A 20,420-nucleotide genomic window follows, 5' to 3' on the forward strand; every position below is an offset into this window, starting at 1 on the left:
TCCCTAACCTCATGCATGGGGAAATTGTTGAAGCGCGTAGTCCAGACACGACTGACGCGCTTTATAGAGCAAAACGGCCTGTGGCCGCACGAGATGGTCGGCTTGCGACCGGGCTTGTGCACGCAGGACGTGATGCTCCGACTCCAACATGACATAATCGACTCGCGTTCTAGAGACGCCAAAGTAATTCTTGGCTTGGATTTGACAAAGGCTTTTGATAATGTTACACACGAAGCGATCCTCCGCGGTCTCCAGGATATCGGAGTAGGCGCGCGAACATACGACTACATAAAAGACTTTCTGTCAGACAGAACTGCCTGCGTGAGGTTCCAAGACATTGAGTCTCCCCCACTAAAACTTAGGGAGCAGGGGCACGCCGCAGGGCTCGGTTCTCTCCCCGTTCCTCTTCAACGTGGTGATGCGGAACATCATCGAAACCCTGAGGAGCATAGAGGGGCTAAATTTCAGTATGTGTGCGGATGACATTAAACCTCTGGATTAACCAGGGGAGCGATGCGAGCATCGAGGAACGCCTGCAGGCGGCGGCGGACACTGTCGTGGACTATGCTGCCAGTAGGGGCCTCTCATGCTCTCCGCAAAAATCGGAATTACTCGTCTATAACCCAACATCGCTCCGATGCAAGCGCAGCTGGGAATTTTAAAGTAGAGGGGAAACCAGTTCCCGAGGTAGATAAAATCAGAATCCTAGGAATTTTTAGAAGGGTCCCGCTGAAAGGAGGAGGTCTGAAGGAAAGAAGCTTGCTTAAACTAACCCAAGCATACGTAATAAGCCGCGTGAGCTATGCTACGCCTTACTTAAACATCAGGTCAGAGGAGAGGAGGAAATTAGACTCACTCATTCGGCGGTGCATAAAGAGGGCCCTGGGCTTACCAATTAGCACCTCCACAGAGAAGTTTCTCTCTATGGGAGTGCACAATACCTGGGACGAAATAGCGGAGGCTGTCAGAATTTCGCAGCTCGAAAGATTAAGCCGAACGACCACGGGCAGAGCTATCCTCGAAATGTTAGGCCTGCAAGCAGATAGGGGACTACGAGGCAAATCGAGCATCCCGCAGGACGGCCGAGCAAATCTAATCATTTCCCCCCTGCCTCGTAATATGCACCCCATATTCAACACGGAGAGGAGGGAGAAGAGAGCAGAAGCACTAATCAGACGCTTCGATTCGATGGACAGCAAGTCGGTTGCGTACGTGGACGCGGCAAGTGGCAAGTCGGGTGCGGCGGTCGCCTCGGTGGTCGACGGCCGAGGTTGCCCCGTATCGGCTGCCACCATTAGAAGCCGAAACACGGAAACGGCGGAAGAAGTTGCGATAGTGCTCGCTTGCGTTGGAACGGAAGCCAATTTCATAATGAGCGATAGCAAAACAGCCATCTGGAATTTTGGAAAGGGTAGGATCACGCCGGAAGCGGCAAGGATTATGGCCGGTAGACGCCTCAACAGAAAAATCAGTCTAATTTGGGCCCCCGCACGCGCCTCCGTTCCTGGCAACGAGGCGGCCCACGAGTTAGCCGGAGCTCTCTACTTCCGGGTGGCTGTGGAGCCGCCCGACTGCCGGAATATGGACGAGCGTCTGCAAAATTACACGGAGATTGTTAAAAATTATAGGTTGTGGAGGAGACTGGTGCCACCACCGGACAAAAATCTAAACAATAGGGAACCAGTCGCATGGCGGCGCCTTCAAGCTGGGAACTTCGTAAACCCGGTCTGGGCTTATCATATTCAGACTGGTGATAGAAAAAACGATAAGTGCAAGCACTGTGGGGAGAGAGGGACCCTCGACCACATAATCTGGGAATGCGCTAGCTCCCCAGGGGCTAAAGCAAACATAAATTGTAGAGAAGCCTGGGAAGCCCTGCTGCGGAGCGAGGTCTCTGCTCAACAGCAACAAGCCATCCGCCTGGCGACAGAAGCCGCGAAGAGTCAAGACCTCTTTGCCTGCTTGTGATCGCGGAGGTCACCGCCCCCGTCCTCTACGCCTGCGTGCTGGGGTAGGGGAGTAGGGGGCCTCCTTATCTGGTGGAATATTAAAGTTGTTATCATCAACATCATCTGACTATCCCAAGTTATGCTCATGGTTTGACCTCTAGCTACACTCAAGGTCAAACTTGCGGCCACACTGCCCTCTAGCCGCATTCAAGGGTAAACTTGCGGGCCCGCCGACGGCTCGAAAAGCTGGAGTAGTGAAGCTTTTCGCTTCAAAAGAAACAGTGCAGTGCTGCTTAATAAAGATGTGTGTTAACGCTCCGTACCTACAACGCTCACTGTAAGTCGAAGATAAGCAAAAAAAGCTTAAAGAAGAAACGTTGTTAGAAATGGGGTTCGAACCCACGCCCTCTTCGAGGACCAGAGCTTAAATCTGGCGCCTTAGACCGCTCGGCCATTCTGACCACGGTGCGGCTGCTTTTACGAACATACATTGACTCTGTGCAAATGTGTGTTCATACATGTAGCGTCTTTGCCAAAAGTAGCCAAGCATCCGGGACGGCAGCGGGCTCTCAGCCGAGCGGCGGCGCTGCGGTCCCGGGCGCTGTGGTGGCTAGCCACTACTCCCCGGCTGCGAATGTACTGTCACCTCTCGTTCAATTTGGCTATGAAAGATCAGCCAGGCCTTATCTCCGAAATCTCGGACATCAAACACACATTGTATGCGGATGATATCACTGTCTGGTTACTCGGGGAGTGACACCGAGATCGAGGAGCGTCTTCAAGCAGCAGCGGACATGGTGGACCGCTACGCCAGGGAGAGAGGTCTCCAGTGTGCGCCGGAAAAGTCCGAGTTGCTCATCCTGATGAACCCGAGGACACCCCTAGCGCAGAATATCACGGTGTATATAGACAAGCACCTAGTACAGAAACCCACGGAGATCAAGGTCCTAGGGCAGTATATCTCGCAGGGGCGACAGAACGCCACCACTATAACAAGCTTGCAACTTCCACCGAGCAAACCCTCCGGATGATACATCGTATCAGAAATCAGCAGCATTTCATAAAGGAAAGCGACTCCATCCGCTTTGTGGAAGCTTTCGTGATCTCACGGATAATCTACGGGACGGCATTCCTTAACCTCCCCAAATCGGAAATTGAAAAGTTGGAGGATTGATCAGGAAAGCCTACAAGACGGCCCTGGGGCTACCAAACCTCACGCCAACGGCAGAGCTCATGGCTCTAGGAGTACACAATACCCTCAAAGAGATGTGGGAAGCACAATGGCTCTCACAACTCAGTAAGCTAGCACTCACAAAACCAGTCAGAGATCTGCTCGAAAAGATCCATATTAATCTGCCCCATTCGATAGACCAAAACGAAGAGGTACCACTGGATGTGAGGAGACGCATCAACGTGTGCCCCATTCCGCGGAACACGCAGCCCGCATATAAAATCGAAATGAGAAAAGCAAGAGGGGAAGTCCCGCAGAAGAAATGGGACGAGCAACCTAATACCCTTTATGTGGACGCCGCAGGACCAAAGAATTGAGTGATCACTATCGTGGTCTCACGCCTTCAGGATCGATGATGAATTGCGCCTCGACGAAGACATGCAACCCCACGCACGGAGAGGAAGCAGCTATTGCATTAGCTGTAGCATCTAACCCCAACGCCGTTGTGTTCACTGATTCCCAGAACGCCTGTCGAAACTTCAATAACGGAATAATTCACAGGTCAGGGTTGTCATTGCTGATTAAGCATCCACCCAGCGAAGCCTCAGTCATCTGGTTTCCCGTTCACCTGGAACTACCAGCAGGAAACGAAGCCGCTCACAGGCATGTCCGAGCTGTTCTATACCGGATGCCTTCCACTGATGACCATGAAGGGTGCTGCGATCTAATAGCTTTAGCAGTGTATGCTGACAATCTCGCGCCATACAGAACAGCCAGGAAGGAGTACCCAACAGCACATAGATCCCTCGATAAGTTAAAAGAGAACACCCTTAGGAGACTACAAACCAGCCCACAGTCAACGCCAGCTAAGTGACACCAGTGGTACCCTACACTATACTCTCCGCAGTGCCCACACTGTGGATAGGTAGCTAACCTCTACCACATGGTGTGGGCATGCAAATTTAATCCCATAGTTGACCCCATTCCAAACCCCGCAGAGGAGAAGGGAGGCTATTCTGCTAAGCAATGATCCTGACCGTCGGCATTGGCTGGTGGGCAGGGCCAGCCCAGCAGCAATAACCACTGCACTACCAGACTATAGGCGCCCCACCCACATATTCCACGAATATTCGATAAATAAAGATGTTTTCAATCAATCAGTCACTGCGAGTGTAAATTGTGTGACGTAAGCACGCGCTCTCGCCCTCCTGGCTGGGATGATAAGAAGCACATAGTATGTGTGGCGGGGAATTTCGCATCTTCGGGGTGCTGTGGTACTGCGCGAGGGCTCAGGCTTACGTCAGCCGTAATTTTTCACTTGTATTCGACTACAGAAGAAAAAAAAAGAAACAGGGCAGTGCTGTTTAGTAAAAATGTTTGTTATTGCTGCGTACATACAATGTTCACTGTAGGTCCAAAAGAAGCAAGCACTAAAAAAGCAACGCTATCAGAAGTCTTGTATTTAATACTTTTATCAATGATATCGTAAATATCGACACCACAGTAAAATTCGTAATCTATGCTGATGATAGCCCTTTACTTCTTTCTGGGACTAATATTAGCGCACTTGAGTTAAAATGCAATTATATCCTCACTAAACTATCGGCATGGACTAGAGTAAATAAAATCAAAGTAAACCCAACTAAATCCAAAGTGGTTATTTTTCGGGCTCAGAATAAAACAGTTCCTCCGGTGAATTCATTCGTTTTTCAAGACCAGCATATAGAAATAGTCAGCGAGCATAAGGTTCTCGGTGTGTATTTTTCTGCCCATCTTAAATGGGACGCTCATATTGTTTATATCTCTAGAAAACTGTCTGCAGTTTCTGGCGTAATCTCACCTTGCCGCACATTTTTTTCCCACAAGCGCTAAACTACAAATATATTACGCTCTATTTCTTTCTCATATTAACTACTGTACACTGGTGTGGGCAACAACAACTAAAAGAAATATTAAAAAGCTTCTCGTTTTGCAGAGGAAAATTGTTCGTCTTATCGCAAACACCCAACCAACATCAAGTGTTAATTCCACAATAGCATCATTCAATATTATCCGTGCAGATAATATATATAAATTTCCTTTGTTACAACTAACATACTTTTATTCCACAGGTATGAGTAATTTCTTGACACAACTTGCTTCCCTTGAATATCGTACACCAACAGTTAATAATCGTTGTACTGACACTTGGTCCTTACCACAGTTTCGAACTGATTACAAGCTGCAATCCTTGGCTCACAATCTGCCATTTTTTCTTAATAAATATAAAGATAATGCTGAATTTAGTCCAAAACAACTCCGAATATACTTTGTGAAAATGTAATCTGTATGTATTCTTATGTCGTATGAGAAAATGTCTGTCATCACTGTACTCGTTTTTTTGCTTTCATTCATTATTGATAAACATTGTTATCTTATTTCTGCTGTGTTGCTCTCATGCATACGCTGTATAATTTCTTTTCTATTTATTTATTGACGACCACTACTGTATTGTTCATTAATTGTTATTTCGTTCTGTCTGCTGCTGCCATGTATGGTTTCCTGGGCCTTCAGTTCGTACAGCTTTTAGCCCAGGTGACCATTCAGATACTTGCTGGAGAATAAAAATATGATTTGATTTGATTTGATTCTTCAAACCCACGCCCTCTTCTGAGGACCAGAGCTTAAATCTGGCGCCTTAGACCGCTCGGCCATTCTGACATTCTTTTCTTTATTGCATTGAAATAGCGTCGGAAAAAAATATAAGCATGCTTACGCCACAAAATACTAGGCCACCATACCCCTGCACGATCCCACCTTCCAAAACATCAAAGAGTGTAGAAGGCACACACATGAATCCTGATAGGGGAGCCAGCTATAGGCGGCTCTTCCGGGGCAGCATATACTCCCCGTACCAAAGCGCATTCTTCTCGAAACAAATATTTCTACGACAGTGGTGGTTCGGCGCGGCAGACGGGCATGCGGCTTTTCCAGAGACTAAATAATCCTAGCAACAGAAAGATATCGTGTGGTACAACACAGTTTTTCTGCACTGGCAAAAAAACGAATACCGTATAGTCGAAATTGTACAGAATTGGTCGCAGGTAACAGGGTTCATCCCGTGAGCCTCGAAAACTACATCGCGATGAGTTGATGCAACAGGAAACGCTGTCGCGCGCCGAGTATTTATTTCACTGAGTGAGTCAACGGCGAGCGAGCTGCGGCGGGAGGCTAGCAGACGGCGTAGCATTCAGGGCAGAGGAGAAAGGTTGAGTATATGCTGTCTGGTTGGCAAAAACGTCTAAGACTCGAGAGTGCACGATAAAATGAATCGCTGCGTCACCTGGCGAGTCGGCACTTCGCATCGAGACTGCGCATGGCGTGTCCGTTCGTGCTAGACGGGGTGGCTGTCACAGGATGCCACCGGAACAACGGAGTTAAAGAACGCTCCGGCAGCCCTCAGCAGTGTAGGCTGGCGACGCCTTATCAGAATGGCGACTCAAGCCGGGAGGCGCGCCACTTGTCGACTCATTGTGATAGCCCCTTATCGAATCAGGCTCCAGAAAACCAGAGCCGAAGTTTCAAGACGAACACCCATAGGAGCACGATATGGACGCGTCACTGACAGCAGTGTCAGTCGCGATCGCAGAGTCCTGGAGTGGCGCATGCGATCCATTTCACCTGGCGACAGCACTCCTTGGCACTTCTGTCGCCAACAGTACAAGTATCCACATGTTGAGATTACTGTAAATTGTCGAACGAGAAAAAGAGCTGTGAGTAAATACAATGCCACTCATTAAGCACAGCCCTATGAGGGTGGTTCCCTGGCTTGACCAATCACGCCCCGCCAGCGAACCTGGTCAGGGCATCACTGGAACCCTAGCTGAGGAAAAGATGTCCAACAACCAGGTGCACGGCCCCGAAGCCTTCCACCAGCACCGACCGGTACACCTGTCCTCGCAGAAAGCACGAGCACTAGTCCCGTTCACAATAGCTAAGGCTGCTGAGAGGGACGAGTTCGCTGTTCCCGGAAACTCCCGGCATATGGTCCAGCCGGATAGCGGAGAAACTAAGCTACGTATTCATTGTCTATCAGCCTCGGGAAAATCCTTCGTTCTAATGCTATCGTCATCAGCTTACTGAAGGTCGTGTCTCTCGACAGCTGGGGCCACGGCTTCCTTCCCACTACGATGATTCCTGGAAAGTAGCTGAGTCTTCTCCCGTCTTTGTTCGATGATCCACAATCCGGGAAGAAGCAGATATTCTGTTCGCATCCCTTTCTTGCTGTGAAAAGCTTGTTGACTGGATCCGATGCAACTCCTGCTTTCAAATAAGCCTGATCATAGCAGCCCCCGTCTGCCGCCGAGAAGACGCGACGAAGTGGTCGCAGTCTAGCAACTGACCACTATACCACGAAAGGGCACCACGGAATGTGACCGTTGATCTTGTCGAGATGTTGGCCAGGTTGCCGCAGACGGCTAGCAATGGTCTTCAAATCCGCGGGTGACCAAAACGGCGCCAAGCCCATAACTCCAGCAAGGCAGTACACGGCCAACCTCGCAGCAACGCCAGGTGTTAACATCAGGAGCACCAAGACTACAATATTGATTGACGTCATCTCAGCTCTCACTATGAAAGCATACGTCGGTATATCCAGCTTACTGGAACTAGGTGACAGCCGCTTTTTTGAGGCGGAAGCCTTTCTTGGCTGATAGGTGTATGCAAGACCTGTCCGCACGAAACGAGTACAAGTGTCCACTCCACTTGTTAATCAAACTAAATGGGAAAAGATAAGAGAAAAGAAAAACAAAAATAAATAAGAAATAAAGAATGAAACTGATCTGAAGACTCTGATCTGTAACCAACCTTGACCGGAAATCACCTGTAAAGCTTTGTGAAAAATGCGCACAGAAAGCGAAAGGTGTGCACTGGTGAGCGTGCTGACACATGATACCTCGCGTGACTTTTGGTGTTATTAAAACGTTGGCACAGAGTTAAAAAAATTAAAAAGCAAGATGCTGAAACGTGCCTGGTTCCCGCACGCATCGTTCTGTTCTTGCAGAGCGCACAACGTAGCGCAACAATGCATCGGCATTTTACATTTCAAACGGAGCGCAGCCGTGACAACCCAGCGCTGGGCAGTGGTTTCGTTTTCTTATAGTGCCTAGAATATACTGGCTAGTGAGCCAACAGGGGCTTCCCTGATGGCACCGCGTGCGATGAATGCCGACGGCCGCCGCGTGGAGCGCTGAGAGTCGGGAGGGTGTAAGGCAACACCGTAAAATTCTCTAGAGGGCGTTGTGTAGGGTGCCTCGATGCCCGCTCGCCTCTTCTCCGCTTTCAGGGAGAGGACACCCTTTGTAGCAGCTTTGTAGCACCCCGCGCCGCCGTTTCCCCATCGCAGCGGCATGCTGGGTCACACGCGCCGGTCGCGTATACTGCGCGCTATGCATGGGGCGTCGTTTTTGTGCGATTGCGTGGCGACTGCAATGATGCGAATAAACTGGAAATTGACGCTACATGGTTGTTTCGCTCGTGGCAGCAATGTTCTGCCTGTTTTGAATGTTTTTTACATGATGCAGTCCCTGCGAATGCACGCCGATCGAAAAGTTATGACTGGCCGCTGCGTTCCCCACTCACTGGCTACACTGAAAAAGAGCCTGCGGTTATTGGCGCCTCCTTCGTAGTCATAATTTACAGTATCAGGGTCGCCGAATGCTGTTGGATTATGCTACATTTGCTGTTCTAACATAAAAACTGTTTACTAGATCCCAAGTTTCTCAGGTATGCCAGCAGCGCGGAGGATGATCTGCCGAACATAACTATATTTTGCGTAGTTAACACCCGCTTGTGCAACATTAACTCGGATGACTTTGTCTTATTACTCCGCCATATGTAAAGGATTCCAATCAGTATTAGGAAATATCTTTTCCATACGATCCGTCGCCACACTCTTCTGGGGCGGACAACTGAGGACATGCCAGAAACAATACGTTCATATTTTATCGTTTGCTAAAGGCTTGATCCGCAAAAAAATTATGCACATGGTCAGAATTTCCCTCTGAGTAGTGTTGAAAAGATGTTTATTGATAGTACAAGGCGACACCTTGCTGATTATTCAGGAAGACATCTGTCGTTTTTATTGGTTTTTCTTGGAAAGAATTAAAAATAAACCGTTCAGTGAAATTTGTAATTGAATAAGGCAACATAGCAAAAACAAATTTCCGTTGCTAACTGTACAAAAACGTCAGTTTTTCCTTCTGCTCAAAGCATGAAGTAAAAACAATAAAAGCGACCGACTCATAAAGAAACTTGAAAAATTCAACTCTAGATTACGGCTTCATTTCAATTCCACTACTCACGCCAAACTCAACTAAGGGGAGTCGGAGCAACACAAGCCGCCTTTCTCGCTTCAGGGGAATTGTCTGCTCTAGTTGCCAAAAGACGCTGGCTTTCCGCCTTACTCCATAGTCGCTGGCCAAGGCAGTAGACCTCTCATTGGGTACTGGTCCGGGTTAGTTGTAGTAAGTGGTTTTATTAAAATAATAAAAAGGAAGGAAAAGATTTCTGCTAATCCCAGCATCTGCCATGCCCCGCCGCGGTGGCTCAGTGGTTAGGGCGCTCGACTACTGATCCGGAGTTCCCGGGTTCGAACCCGACCGCGGCGGCTGCGTTTTTATGGAGGAAAAACGCTAAGGCGCCCGTGTGCTGTGCGATGTCAGTGCACGTTAAAGATCCCCAGGTGGTCGAAATTATTCCGGAGCCCTCCACTACGGACCTATTTGTTCCTCTCTTCTTTCACTCCCTCCTTTATCCCTTCCCTTACGGCGCGGTTCAGGTGTCCAACGATATATGAGACAAATACTGCGCCATTTCCTTTCCACCAAAAACCAATTATTATTATTATTCATCTGCCATAGATACTGAAACACCTGAGCTGGGGCAGCGGAAATAAAGGATAGCAGACAGAATGTAGAAATGAAATGAAAGAGGTGAAGGGACACGAGGAGAGGATCTGACTCATGTTGAGCAGAAAGACGTGCGGCAGGCAAGCTCCCATCCCCGCTGCTCTCATCAAGAAAGAGAAAAAAAAGTAAGCTCCAGAACATGCCTGCCCAGAAGCACGCGTGACGAATTTTACTTATCTCGTGGCTATACGTGACGGCAACCAAAGTAGAATATTTTCCCCAGTAGGGATTTACTGAAAAGCAATACCAAAAATAAGGCGCCTCTTCTTGACGACAGTGTAATTCATCACGCATGCTCTCTTGCTTACTGAGGCGCTTAAGGTAGGTACGGCGCCCGGATATTCGGGGTGAACTGGCGCCAACAAGCAGATGAGGCAAGAGGTTGGGAGGGGGTTCCGAAAAAGTTGGGTAGAGGGTGCATTTTGAACCGAGGCGTCTCTAATCGGGAAGATAAAGGCGGCGGGGAATGCTGGAAACATGCTAAGCCAAGGCGGTAGTGAAAAATTTTGCGCGTCATGTCGCGCCCCTTTTGCGCCACGTTATTTACATCGGGAGACGTCTATTTAAGAGTCAGCGGATGGGGTCTTGCTCTGTTCGTGGCACTACCGATCCGGCTGCTTGAAGTGAGCTCGTGTTGTGTGTGTGATGAAGCAGTCGCATATCAAGCTATGACGGGCTGTTGTGTTCCCGGGAGTTCTGCCAGCACTAGAAAAGGACAGCGGCTATTTCGTTTTCCTCGAGACAGTGCGCGCAGAAAAAAGTGGGAAACGCAGGTCAAACAAGACGGCTGGAAGCCAACAGACAACTCCAAAGTATGCGACGTAAGGCATGCGAAACGCTTCCATTTCAGAACAATGATTGCTGGGCCGGAAGCATAATGCACAACTGAAAAGTTCCACCTTCATAATCACTGAAATTAGCAGTCGTCAAATGCGACTTGTAGGTCGTCATTCCTTGGCGAACGAAGCAAAAGAACAGGAGATGGAGTCCTCATATAAATACACACACACACACACACACACACACACACACACACACACACACACACACACACACACACACACACACACACACACACACACACACACACACACACACACACACACACACACACACACACACACACACACACACACACACACACACACACACACACACACACACACACACACACACACACACACACACACACACACATATATATATATATATATATATATATATATATATATATATATATATATATATATATATATATATATATATATATATATATATATATATATATATATTTATATATATGTTAAGGAAGCCAACAGCCACCGAAATCAAGGTGCATAGGGCAATGTTTCTATTTTTTTTAATATCTAGTGCCAATCAATTAGTTTTTTAAAGAAAATTACTTATAAAGCAGCAGAAAAACAACCATGCCGCCGGTGGGATCCGAACCCACGACCTCCGAATATCGCGTCCGGTGCTCTTACCAATTGAGCTACGGCGACGGCTGTGCAATCTGCTGCTTTCGTGTGTATTTATGTTTTGCGTGTAAGCGAACCTTGAGAGTGTTCACCAGCGCCACCCTCGTCCATAGCGGTGGACGTAGCACGTCCTGCAACACCGCAAGTGCGACGTAGAACGTCATCTAACGGCGAGGGCGGAAACTGTGCGAGAGCCCTCTTATGCTACCTATGGCATCAAGACTGCCAGAACCGAGACCCCCGTTAAGCTACCAGCACACAAGGCAAATGAAATGAGGGGCTCGTTTGACAAACATATTAAGGAAGCCAACAGTCACCGAAACCAAGGTGCATAGGGGAATGTTTGCTATTTTTTTATTAATTTCTAATGCCAATCAATTGCTTTAAAGGAAATTACTTATAAACCAGCAGAAAAAACAACCATGCCGCCGGTGGGATCCGAACCCACGACCTCCGAATATCGCGTCCGGTGCTCTTACCAACAGAGCTACGGCGACGGCTGTCCAATCTGCTGCTTTCGTGGGTATTTATGTTTTGCGTGTAAGCGAACTTTGAGAGTGTTCACCAGCGCCACCCTCGTCCATAGCGGTGGACGTAGCACGTCCTGTAATACCGCAAGTGTGACGTAGAACGTCTTCTAACGGCGAGGGCGGAAAATGTTCGAGAGCCCTCTTATGCTACTTATGGCATCAAGACTGCCAGAACCGACACCCCCGTTAAGCCATTAGCAGACAAGGCAAATGAAATGAGGGGCTCGTTTGACAAACATATTAAGGAAGCCAACAGTCACCGAAACCAAGGTGCATAGTGGAAGGTTTTCTATTTTTTTTTAATTTCTAATGCCAATCAATTGTTTTAAAGAAAATTACTTATAAACCAGCAGTATATATAAGTAATTTTCTTTAAAACAATTGATTGGCATTAGAAATTAAAAAAAAGAAGACATTCCCCTATGCACCTTGGTTTCGGTGACTGTTGGCTTCCTTAATATATATATATATATATATATATATATATATATATATATATATATATATATATATATATATATATATATATATATATATATATATATATATATATATATATATATATCGTACTGTTTATGAATTTACTATTGCATGCGTTTTGGCACGATACCCTAAGTTGATTTATATTTATCACAACTGCTGCTGGGTATCACTGCTTTTTGTCGAGCTGATGACGCCACGAGCCTTACATCTGACTGATGAAAGGCTCCACTTCCTCGTACTACCATGCATTTCTTTATTTCAGCTTCATTTTGACCAAGACAAATATGAAGCCAATCGGCAGGATGGATGGCGCCTGCTGTGCTGCGATTTTTGAATTCAGGAGTAAGGAAATATATACTCTCTCGAATGTAAACATTTCAACTCAGAAACGTCGGGTCACTAACCTCTACTTATGTTGATACTATTTAAATACTCTTCAAGCATTGTCTTTATCTACTGCGAGAGGATTCTATTACGAAATGTTGACATAAAAATGTCGGAAGAAATAACAGTGACATTTTCTCACTGATCTGCCCCATAAGTTCCTCCAATTCAGATGGGGGAATTAAGCATGTCGGGTCCTGATCTCGGGTCTGTGTTTGCTAGCTTATGCATGTCGTTCGAAATCTGATGAAGGGAGCCATTTAAAAGCATACACGAAATTCAAGACAACTTCAGTGCTTCATGTCCTCAATGTAATTTGTTTCTGTTTTTCTAACATTTTCAGCTCGACCTGAATACAGAAAGCCGCCTCGTCAACGAACGTCCCCAGCTACCATTGTCAGTGATAGTGACCAGAGCTACTCAGTCGCAGAAGAATATTGTTCTGAGAGCGCTGACAGTGATGTGAGCGAAGAGCGTCAAGATGCAGGGGAGAGTGGAGCACGAACAGCAGACGTGCTTTCTATGTCCGCAACTGAGCTCGTGAAACAAGTACAGGACCTTCAGAATAAGAGCTCGATTTTGAAGGAACGATGTTCCCTGACTAAAAAAAAAGCTGGAAAGAAAAATTAGAACCACAAAACGCATTCAGGAAGAGATGTCTACTTTGACCTCAAATCTCAGCTTCCTGAAAGAATATCAAAAAGTCGCCCTGCAGAAGCACAACAGAAAGGGCTGTTCATGGAGCCCAGTGACAGTAAAGAAGGCTTTGCAGCTGAAGTTTGCTTGTCGCTTTACAGGCCGATATTGAAAAACACCGCATATTGTTCCTGGACGAAATGAAGATCAGAAAAGGGCTAGAGCTAGATATAAGTTCTGATGTTTTTCTTGGAACGACGACTCTGCCGGAGTCTGATCAACCAGCTAATCATGCTCTTGTGTTCACAGTTGGGGGCATGAACAGCCGTTGCAAGCAAGTGATGGCTTATCATTTTACAGGTGATTATGTTTCTTGCGATACGTTGAGAGATTTTGTTTCATCTCATACGACTCTGCTCGGAGATCTCTCTCCGCGTACTCTGTGTGACCTGTGACATGGGTGCCTCCAAACGAGCCATGTAGAGGTCTTTAAGTCTGTCGAGCTCACGTAACTGGGTGACTGTGTGCACTGTTCCCACCCTTGTGATGCAAGAGAGCTTTACTTTATATGCGACCCTGCTCATGTACTTAAGAATATTAGAGGACATCTTGTGAGGAAGGATGTCATGCATCTTAGTGAAAAGATTGTGTCAAGATTTAATTTGCAGAGCACTGAAATTTTGATAGGGCATGTTGAGAATTTGATTGAGCATCAGCACGACGAAAAGCTCATGGTTTCATTTTTCAGATGGTCACTTCCCAAAAATGAAGGTCCGAATTGATGTGCAGCTATTCAGAGAAGCCCCTGCAGGAATTAGGTACCTTGTAGATAAAGGAGAGTTACCATCGGAAGCTGAAACCACTGCTTAGTTTTTTGAACTTTTATTCAAGTGGTACACGATAATGACAGCTCGCCATCCGTTGGTCGCTTTATGCATGATTGACAAAGAAAAGTATGAGCGAGCAGTTTCAGTTTTTAACCTTGCGTCAGAAGTTGTCCCGGAACTCAGCATTGGCGTGCGAAAAATCTGGAAGCCCAGCCAGTCAGGCGTAGTCATGTCGTCAGATGTTGTGCTGAAGCTAAACCTTTACCTCCTGAAAGACTGCGGGTACAAATTTGTCCTGACTGGCAAGCTTGTCCAAGACTGCTTGGAGAAATTATTTTCTTTAATCCGAATGCTGGCGCCTGTGCCCAGCTCATATGATCTGAAAATGCCCTTAAAATTGTGTCAGTGAGCCAGTCTCTAAATGTTTCAAAAACATCTGGCTACGAAATTGACGACAGTGATTATATAGTTGATTTTCTCTCTCCAGAAATACAGCATGTGAGGCAGAGCGAATCTGACGAAAATGAGGAAGTCATTGATGTCGATCTGCACCCAGTGTCTTCTATCGAGGGCGACATACTTTCTTATTTAGCAGGATTCTTAGTTAGGCCAGTTTTGTCTACTGTGGAACATTGCTTGTTCTGCATGCGCATGCTGGCCACGAAGAGCCTGGAGCACAGCACAAACTCGTTCAGCTGAAAGAGTTTGTACAAGGTTGGAAAAATTTAATTTACACAAGCCAAGAAGTTCTAAAATTGTTGAGCAGTGCGAAAGGACATTTAAATTTTTTTCCGAAACAAGAGATATTAGTGGTGCCAAAAAGCCAATAAAGACACAAAGACAAATGGTTATCAGTAGCGCGGCCCTCCCACAAGTTTCGTGCACACAGCACTCAAAAATTTTCCAGAAACTTGTTGACCGTTTTGTGTCCCTTAGGCTTCGTATTTTCGCACGATGGCTTAACACACCTGAACTTCCTGAGCGATCCTATGGAAGCAAAACAGTAGCAGGCGCAGGCGTTCAGTGAATACAAGTTGCCTTCGGTTTTAGAACGCAGAGCGGAATGTGTACATTCAATATCATGTATATTGTAAATGAATGGATTTTTCTTTGCTATTCTGATATTTACGAGCTGTGTTTCACTCAGTAACACCGAGTCCTATGGTCAGTGCATTTGATGTCCGCCGTATTCAGATGGCGAAAAGTGCGGAGGCTTGGAGTAGCGACACACAAAATATATATTTTAATTTGGTTTTCTTGAAGTGGACAGGCTGGTCATTACGAGCTGGCATTGCCTTGAACCTTCCCAAAACTGACATATAAATTTCACGGCGAATAAGCAGTGGTTATAGCTATCACGCTCTTGTGCTAAGTGAATCATACACACGCACAAGTTAATTGTAGACGAAGAAAGAAAACCATGCGCTAGCAGATTCAACAAAGGTGACTGTTTCACACATTTCTTGAAAGCAAGACAAATTATAAAATAATGTGACCCAATTTTGTGCTACCATTAAACAGTGAGACTCCTACACACTTCTCTGGTCTGTTTCAACAACACCCCCAACACGAATTGATCAGTGTACGTCAAAGTCTTCTGACAGTTGTTATGCTTTCATATATTTGTCTCTTATATACTGCCACTGCTTTGTCGCAGTAGCAACACAGGAGCAAGTTAATGCCCAAACATCCTCGAAACTGTCGTTGACAGGAAAGCTCGATAATCTCATTAGAACTGCCCGAGTGGCAGTGTTTGGCGATTATGAAACTCCAGCTCTAAACAAGCAATTCTGTATGAAAAGCAATCGAGATGTAGAGTATCCGGGTGTACAGACAGCGCTGGAAATCTTACAACCGCTGTGAGAATGTAACGAATGTTCGCAAGGCGCGGAATTTCTCAGCAGATGAGCTGCGAAACATGACATATTTTAGCTTAACTAACTCCGATTCACTGTTTGAAACATCTCTGGTACCACCCTTTCTTGTTAGAACACCAGGTTTGCGGATTTTTAAGCGGCAGTGGCAGTTTTGTCTTCTGAACGGCCCGCCGCCGCATTGCGCTCTATGCAGCCGAACGGGAGAGTGTGACCCAACATTTTGCCGTCGCGGGCAGTGTCCTCACCCTGAAAGCGGAGGCGAGCGGGCATCGAGTCAGCCTAGGAGGGTGCGGGCCGCGCGCCTCGCTCTCGTGACATCAGGCAAAGGAGCGCTGTGTATTAGCTTTTGTTAAGCCGTAAGCGACCACAGCTTCCATGGAGGCAGCTGATTGCAGGTTCCAGTGTCTCTTTTGAGTCTCCGACTAGAAGCTTCAGATTTATTGCTTGTCGCTTGCGAGAAAGCTTCTATGAAGTTCAGCAGATCTTCGAGCTTCGAACATCCGGTGCTTACGAAGGCAACAGGGAATTTGTTTCCTAGACGCGATTAGAAAAGTACTCTTTCGGTAACATTTTCTCTAACAAAGCAGGTGAAACGCGTCAGTTAAGTTTATGGGCTTTTATTTAGGTGTTGTGCGTGCTTGCTTTTGAGCCACAATTCTTTGGTACTTACAGAAAGCTCAGGGCTCTCCTTCAGACCTCGTAGATAATAAACACTTCTCAGCAAAAAACTTGCCTTTGTTGGAAGTGTGCTTCCCTGAGGCCGGCTTTATATACGCCGCATCCACCACTAAGATTTGTGAAGATCTCCTTGATCAAGGATTCGGCCTCTTTGCAAGTTAATTGTGATTGTGTATGTTCTAACTCCTCTCTTCCCCTCAGGTATAACGCGGCTGCCGCTGTTTGCCCATCAAATTAACTTGTTTATTCAGCTTCTCAATAGGCGTAAGCTAATTAATCCACTGACACAGATGGCACTTCCAACCATGTAACTGGAATAGAGACGTAGAGTAGGACCGGTGCACCCTCGCTGGTGGTCGGCAGACGTTCACAATTCACCAGCGCTTGCTCCTTTAGAACCACAGCGCGTGGTGCATTTTTCAACTAGTATAGCTCCGTTTTCGGTACCAGGTCCTTCCACGCCCACCGATTTGGCACTCTCAATGGTAGCACAACTCGTAGGCTTCCGACACAGCACACCTAGTAGTGACGCTTTGATGGAGGCTCTTGCTCGCTCAGATTTCTAGTTTTGCTGTTTGCTGATATTTTAAGCACAATGCGTTTTAGATGGTGCCTGAATATCGTGTCGGGTTTCAGACGCGGTTTATCGTGGGGAAGCTCGCTGGTGACTCCCCTGCGCATCACAATTTTGGCCACACTTCCACATTTCAACTCATAGCTAACCTAGGCTTCCCATGACTCAGGACTCCTTTAAACTCGCACAAAGGACAGATGAATAGTTTTTACTCCCAACAGCCCCAGTTACGTGCCTAAAATGCCAAAGACACGGTGATGCGATGAGCTCTTAACTGCAGGTAGCCTATATACACAAATATATATACAGCCTCGCCAGGCTCAGAGGCCTTTAGCTGCCGCTCGCGGGTCGTAAAAATCTCAAGCCGCTGAATGTGTTCTGCAACCAATTAAAAAATAACGGCAAACAAACTGCTAGGACAACCGCGATACATCAAGCTATATAGCTAATATCCACCGAGACCAAGCGCAGCGACTAATCAACTTTTGGCATTTTAGCAATGTTCTCGAGTGCAGCATCACGAAACAATAAAATTGCTCTACATCATCATCTCGACCAAAAGCTATTCAATGTTGCGAGCAGTGCGCAGGAAACGCATTTATGAACGTTACAAACCCCTGCCCAATCGGCATCATGGATTTACTTGAGATCATAAGATTGCTCAACCTTACACCATGGACTTGTTTAATTTGACAGGCCCACTCAGGAGCGGACTGAACAGGACCCACTCTCACAGCGGCGCAGATCATGATCTCAATGTGGGCACGTATTCGCGATTCGCATCATGATCTGAATGTGAGCCCGGACTCACGACTGACATCATGATTGACATCATGATTGACATCATGATCTAACCGCGAGCCCGAACTCACAACTCAGATCATGAAATGGACATGAGTCCGGGCTCACCCACGGCTCAGAACATGATCTGAATGCGAGTCCGGAATCACTCCACGGCTCAGATCATGATCTGATATGAACGTGAGTGAGCCCGAGTGGGTCGACTCATGAGTGATTTCGCCGACCTATGCCTCCTCTTTTCTCTTTTGAAGTTTCGTTCCCATTCTGCAAGCCGTGTACCGTAAGGTGGTGCAGTGAACATATGGAAACGCGCTCCTTGTTCGAGCGGTAACCGCCTTTACACAGCGGCACTCGAAAGCAAGTCTATTTTCGTGGTTGCTTTGGTTTTGACATCTTTTTGTGCCGTGATATCTAGCTCGTTTAGTGATGGGCACGTGAAAAGAGCAATCGGGAGCTCAGTCGATGATATTTCTACACGACTAAAATGCGCAGAATGGTACACACGCGCACAGAACGCGCGCACAAAACCGACGAATTCACACAGAACTACTGGCAGGAGCGGACGCGATGACTTGCATGTGCAATCAGCCACACAGGACAACAAACACTACACCTAGGTAAACAAAAAATACGTGCACAAGCAAGTTAATCACGCACGCACAAGAAAGGTTGCTGCCTTCCGAACCGAGAAAACCGCGTCGTCTGCTGCGGTAGCACCCTCCCGACCAGCAGCGCCCTCTGTCGCCATCAGTGGGCTTTCATTGCACATGGCGCCACCATCTCCCATTGCGGACCGCTGGCGCTCGGCACACTAGCCTTTATATTCTAGGCACTGTAGTTTTCTCTGGTGGTGGTAGTGGTTTTTTTTATTAAAATAATAGTAAAAAGGAAGGAAAATATTTTTGCTAGCCCCGGCATTTGCCATCGATACTGAAGCACCTGAGCTGGGGCAGCGGAAATAAAGGATAGCAGGTAGAATAGAAAAATGAAATGAAAGAGGTGATAGGACCAGAAGACAGGATAGAGGGAGAAGTAATATGTACAAACTATTCTCTACCGAACCAAGACGGCGGGCCTTGTTCTTGGAGCACCAAGAGATGGCGCTGCGCATTTTATAAATCATCTATTCAATACGCAAAAAAAGTCAGTTATGAGCCTACAACCGCGTGTTCTTTCCGGCAAAATTTATAGGTGCACGCTTAGGGGTGTTAATTTGTGAACTACGTGCAAATAAAAGAGTCTAAAAATTTTGTTACAGCTTTAACATTTCACAGTAAACCGTAGGCACCTGCGCAGCATGACGGGATCGTTTGCACTGCCTGTCTTGACTGCGGTTGCATTGCCATACTTACCTGGTGTTGAGCCTCCGGTTATCAAGAAGGCCGGGCTCCGTGCTGAGGCCTATCATTGCACTGCGGTGGGCTGACGCGCGCCACTTCCCCAAAGTGGGGAGGCTGGAGCACATAATTTTTGGTAGTGGGGGCTGGCGTACGCGCCGGCCCCTGCCCAATTACAATGCAAAAATTAGATTTCAAGAATACCATGTTGACATTTATTGAACTTTTCATTTTTTGCAGTTATTTAGTTTACTTTCGGTCATATTAAGGCGCCGTCAGGAGGCATTGCGCATAGCGGCTGGCACTGTCTTTTTTTTCGGCGCCTGGCATTCAGTGCCTAGAGGAGCCTTGGAGGAACGTCGCAGGTGACATGGAAGGACGAACTCGCAATATTTAGCACCGTATTTTAGACGGTGAAGCCGATAAGCATAAGGGCTACTGGGAATGGAGCCGTGCAACGGTGATTTCGTCGCGAGTACCTTCCCCGCAAGACACACAAGCACGCTACCCATAACACTTTATTGCATGACAGCATTGTCTTGTAAAGAATGAGAACGCCAGACCGACGGCTAGCAAGACGAAACGATTCGAGAATGACTCGCATGCTTCGAGTACATATGATCTCAGCTTTTGTCTGGTTCCTTTCAAACCGCGGGCGACGGCGTTAGTGATTGCGTCTTCGTTGCCGATGTTTGCAGCTTGCTCGCAGCGGGGAGTGTGTAGCGAGGAGGTAGAACTGGGGCGCCGA

General features: G+C 46.9%; 2 non-coding genes across 2 annotated transcripts; one reads left to right on the forward strand and one right to left on the reverse strand.

Moving 5' to 3' along the window:
• Nucleotides 1–2,327: 2,327 nt before the first annotated feature.
• TRNAL-UAA (transfer RNA leucine (anticodon UAA)) lies at nucleotides 2,328–2,410 on the reverse strand. The gene has a single exon. It is a non-coding gene; the product is annotated as a tRNA-Leu (tRNA).
• Nucleotides 2,411–19,679: 17,269 nt separating this feature from the next.
• On the forward strand, nucleotides 19,680–19,840 carry LOC144116581 (U1 spliceosomal RNA). The gene has a single exon (XR_013311909.1). It is a non-coding gene; the product is annotated as a U1 spliceosomal RNA (small nuclear RNA).
• The last annotated feature ends 580 nt before the right edge of the window (nucleotides 19,841–20,420 follow it).

This window comes from Amblyomma americanum, chromosome 1, assembly GCF_052857255.1.
Source record: "Amblyomma americanum isolate KBUSLIRL-KWMA chromosome 1, ASM5285725v1, whole genome shotgun sequence".
Taxonomy (NCBI): domain Eukaryota; kingdom Metazoa; phylum Arthropoda; class Arachnida; order Ixodida; family Ixodidae; genus Amblyomma; species Amblyomma americanum.